Source organism: Olea europaea, chromosome 10, assembly GCF_002742605.1.
Source record: "Olea europaea var. sylvestris chromosome 10, O_europaea_v1, whole genome shotgun sequence".
NCBI lineage: Eukaryota > Viridiplantae > Streptophyta > Magnoliopsida > Lamiales > Oleaceae > Olea > Olea europaea.
The window spans coordinates 33,682,935-33,688,492 of NC_036246.1; positions in this window are offsets into that span (position 1 = coordinate 33,682,935).

The following is a 5,558-nucleotide window of genomic DNA, read 5'->3' on the forward strand; positions in this document are numbered from 1 at the left end:
CATTTCCAAAAAAAAAAAAAAAAAAAAAGAAAAAAAAATTCATACCATACCTTTAACAACTACGACACACCTCTTACTCTGTACCATGATAGTGTGTATGACATGTCTCCTTGTTTATACAATAATCTTTCGTCTAGGAACTATGTTGACGCCATTCATTACTATTCTAGGAATGTTCCTTTACAATTATGGGACTTTGATGGTCTTACTGGACCTGACTCATTTCTTGTCGTCTCAATAGTCTCTAAATGTTCTTTGCATATCACAAATTGAGTGATTCACGTAAAACTTGTCATACTAAGATGTCATTAGTCGGTCCTACTAAGACTTATTAAGACCATATTTGCATCATCATCAATGCATAGTCACCTTGTGGGATGAGATGAAACAAATTCTAAGTAATAAATATGCCCCTGTATATTATCGAAATAATTTATTAAATCAATTCTTTTTGCACTGTAGGCAATGTACTTCCACTGTTAGTGAGTATCTAGCCCATTTTCAAGAGTTATTGAACAATTGTTATGTTTATGTGGCTACCCCACATCACGTCTAGGTTTTTTCATTCAGTGGTATTTTTGTCATTATAATGGAAAGTAAGGGAGTTTTTAGGCAATCCAAGAGTTTTGTACGTGGATGGATGATATAAGAGAAGGCAAAAAGGATGGAAACACAAAATAACTTAAGCCGGTGTTTGGTACCAATTAAAATCTAGATTTTAATGTAAGTTGAAGTCAATTAATTTCAATCACATATTTTATGGTTTCCACAACTTTTGAACCATACATTCCATCAACTTTCATAAAAGTATTGAAAAATAAAGTTAAAAATGTATCCTTTTTCATCAAAATGGGACTTCTTAAATTTCTCCATGCTTTTGATAAGCTTTGATTTTCTGCTCTAGGAGGATTGTTTTGGCAATAATCCGGCAAAAGGAGGATTATTCAAGGCAAGTTCAATGGATAATGGATACGGAATAGCGGTTGGTTGGTTAGAACTATATACATAATCACTTTTAAAAGACATATTTTATTATATTTTTTACCTTACGTAAATTTACTTAAATATACAAGTAAATCACTCTAATTGCATCCACTAATACCTAGAACTAACTCTATGGTTTGTGACTGTAGAGTGGTTTCATTTTTATTGTCAGCATTTGCCAATGGTGTTCTTGCAGTATCCATTCAAACCACGTTGATATTCCCCTTCGTATGTTAACGATCAACACACTTTTCGACAGGGTTTTACGAAACCAACTATTAATCTCTAATTAACCACTACATTGCTCTAAAAGGAGACCCTTCCCTCGGACAAAAATCTGCAATACGAATTATATCCAGAAGTAAGATACCAAGGACAGAGAACTAAAGAAAATAAAAGAACAACACTTGGCGAAAAAGTAAAGGATGTCAAAAGAATACATCTTTACAGATTACCAGATCTGCACCGGATTGAATATGATTTCTTCAACCAACAAATGTGAATGAGTTATCCATAATCATCTAGAATGACCTACATTGTGAGAAAGTTGATATTATATATATTGAGGATCAATATAGTGTTTTTTTTTTTTTTTCATAATTTTGAAATTGTAATAGGATAGATTTAGAATGGAATATATATAAAATAATGATAGTGTGGAATGTGGATATCATTATCCATTTAATCTTTAAACTTTAAAAAAAGTTTGACTGATCACTGAACTTATCAAATCGGTATCTCACTCATCAATCAATAATATATCATTAAAAAGTTTGACAAACTTGTTGATGTGACAAACGAAAATGCTGCATAGCACGTTATTGTTGTTGGTTGACGGCAAATCAGACTAAAATGTGCTTCCATCTATTAAAAGCGCTTATAAAAAATTCAACTGAATTATGACATTTGTTTGTTTCTCGACTATTTTGCTTATAATATATTAAAATATAATTATTTAATTTATTGAAAGAATAATGTAAAAAAAAAAAATATGATGTTACCAAAAATATATACCAACTTGGGCCTACTACAAGCCCAAGCTTGAGCTTTTCCCCCTGCATTATTATTCCTCGCCTCGCTATAAGCAGTGGCGAATCCAGGATCGAAGTCCAGCTAGGGCGGGTTGACCGTTGACTGTTGACCGTCGATTGATTAAAAAAATAACCAAGTACACAAGAATTATAAAACCAACAAAGAATCAAATTAATGGACACAAGAACATCGGTCTATGAACACCATTTACTTTTATTCTATTGTACAAGTTTATTCATTATTGTGAAAGGATCAAACACACCCTAATTGTTTCTCGTCTATCAAATGATCAAAGATGCTATAAAATGTCACCAATGCCGCAAACGAATGAAGTGAAAAGAAAAAAATGTAAATAAATAAATTCAAATTTATGTAGTGAGACAAACTCGTCTGTGTTCATGGAAGACAGAGAATGAGATCGTCAAATTATTAAATAAATATTACTTCCTCCACCTCTTTCTGCACAAAAATCCAGAATATCGAAACAATTAATTAAATGACAATTTCTCAAATTATTTTCCTTATTTATTTTATCATTTTTCTTTCTTTTTATTTAAAACTCAAAACAAATGTAAAGCAATTAATTTCAGTCAAATTACCGGCGAGTAAAATGTTGGACACAACTTGAAATTCAAGATGGTGGTATGCTGGTATTACAAGTTTACAACTACCACCTGGGTTAATTAGGCAGTTGAGTACAGTAACAAAATCCAAGCCAAATCAAAATAGAACAAAACCAAAAAAGAACACAAAAAAATAATAATAAAGAGGGAAAGTCGAAAAGAAAAAGAGTTACCACTTACCAGTCGGCAGAATCGGCAGGCAGCAGCAGGCGCTTCGGGCCTTCGAGTTCGAGTTCGGCAGTTCCGGTCTGCAGCGAGCCAGCGTCCAGCGACTGCCTGTCTGCCGACTGCGGTGTGGACTGTGGATTGGAGAAAGAAGAAGCAAGGTTGAAGGAAAAGAGTTTGGCATTTGGGGAAAAATCACAAATCACAAGATTCACAACCCAGCCCAGCCGGCAGCCACCACGAACTCATGAACGATTCAAATGAAATGGCAAATGAGTATTAATATGGGTAATGGGTTTGGATAAATTAATTTGACATTTGAGCTAAATAATAAGAGGCCCAACATTTTGTGCAAAAGCCCAAACCAACAAAAAAAAAAAAAATACCAAATGGATTTCCATCCTCCTTCTTCCTCTCCAGGCAACTCGGCGACCACACTGGTGACACTTCCCGGTGGCTCTGCAGATTCCGGCGGAGCCAGCACTCGCAGCCGCGCCCCCTCGCTGGGTGCTGGCTCCGCGCCTGGCTATAAGTCCTCATATATCTTATATTACTGATTTTCATTAAGATCATCTATAGTCCTCATCTTTCTTATCGTCAGCAAAGTATTCATGCGAGCTTGATTATTGAGATGTTAGGATGAGGCACGTGTTAACCATCCAACATACATCACTTCTCTCTCTTTGTTAATTGTTATATATGTTCACATATGGTGACATCAAAATGTAATTACAATTTGGTAACTCAATCTAAATCCTAGTCAAATCCCGTCTCACCCATCTCTCTTGTATTTATTTTATCATGTTTTGACAATTGATTTGAACGTCGAAATGCAAAACTCATCGTACTTTTTTTTTTTGGGGGATATGGTGACCTTAGCACCCTAATGATGTGCTCCAGCCAGTAAGTGATGTCTAGATAGACGGGGAGGTAGTCGAGATTTTGTTAGCAACTTGATCAAACAATTTTGAGATAAACATTATATTTTGTAATGACTATTATTTTCTGGTTCAACTTCTACTTGTTCAGCGCTTGCATCACATTAAGATGCATGGAAACTCTCCACATGTTAGTGTTTCATTTCGAAAACGTTTTGAAAACTCGAAAAAGTTTCCTTCTTTCTAATGAAATAAGAAAACTCTCTGGAAACGTTTTGGAAACTTCACGTGAAAAATTCAGAATTTTTACCCAAAAAAACTCAATCGTGGGTTCTAACCAAAAATTAACTTAATTATAGGCTTTGGCTAAAATTGACTTAAACTGTGGGCTTTATTTATTAAATATAAAAACATTATAATGCTAGATTTTAACATATATCAGAATGTAGCTTCAAAGTTACTTGGACAACCTAGTTCTTCTTCATGTAGTGAACGGAATTGGAGTACATATTCTTTTGTTCATTCAATAACATGAAATAGGTTAATTCTGAAACGTGTCAAAGATTTTATTTTTGTCTGCAGCAATTTGCATCTATTATCAAGAAGAAGCTCACAATACCATGTCGAGAAAACTAAAATTTGGGATATAGCTGAGATCAATTTTACTCTTCTGAAGTTGTTGGAATGCTTGATATTGTAAATCTTTTTTTAGATGAACTAGAGATGAGGCCACGTTATTCAATGATCCTGGTGATATTGTTATAGATATTGATGGTGATGATGTAGCTGAAGCAATTTGATTTGAGAACTTACGAATTTTTTTAGTTTGAGTATTGATTCTTATTAATAATTGTTTTGACTTTTGAGATAATAATGATTTTATGTCAAGATCTTATTTGCCCCCATTTGGCCCCCATTAATTTTCATTTCATTTCATTTTATTTTTCTCTCTTTTATCATCAATCACACAATCTTTCATAAAATAATATTATACGTAAATCGAAAACTGTTATTTCTTTTTCAATCACTCATTTAAAAAAAAAAAAAAACACTATTTCACCCATTTTTATTTCTAGAAAATGGGGACCAAACGGGGGGCCTTAAATTAATATTATAGACTTCTTGAAGTAATATTGAATTTATGAAATTAAATTAAAAAATTTAATATAACGTTTCCCCAGCTTTTTGCGTCCTATTTTTTTAGAAATAACGTTTCTCGGTGTCGTGTAGTATCGTGTCGTGTTTTGTTTCTCGTTTCCTTGCAGCATAGGACAGTCACAGCACACCAAGGTGTTGGGTTATTCAAAGTTTACTGCAACCGGTTTTAAAAAAACTCTGCATGTCTTGACTCTGAGGAAAAAATAATTTTTACTTGCACTTGAGAATTTTATATAATTTGCACTTGAGTAAATTCATGAACTTCATCAAACTAGCTTCTTGCAGCAAACTTCTCAAGATACATATTACAGGTTTCATGAGACCAGGGGTGGGCATTTTAACTAGAACCAAATTTCCTGAACTGAAGCTGGAGGTTCCGGTTCGGCCCTCAAAAAAAAAAAAAAAAAAAAAAAAGGAACCGAAACCGAAAAATGAGAACCGAGTGGGTCTGGGTCGATTTTTGATTCTTGAATTGGAACCGTGGGTAACCAGATAGAACCGATTTTTTTTATTTTTAACATTACTAGAGTGCATAAAAAAATTACAAAATTTAATATTTATAACTTAAACACTAAATAGGCTGCTCAATTCAAACTAAAGAAAATATCCAATCCAAATATTTTGGCCTATTTTAGTTACCTAAATCCAAATACATATATATTGCCCAAAAGCAATTTAGGCATAACCTACTACCAAACTTGTAAAGATATTAGAATCC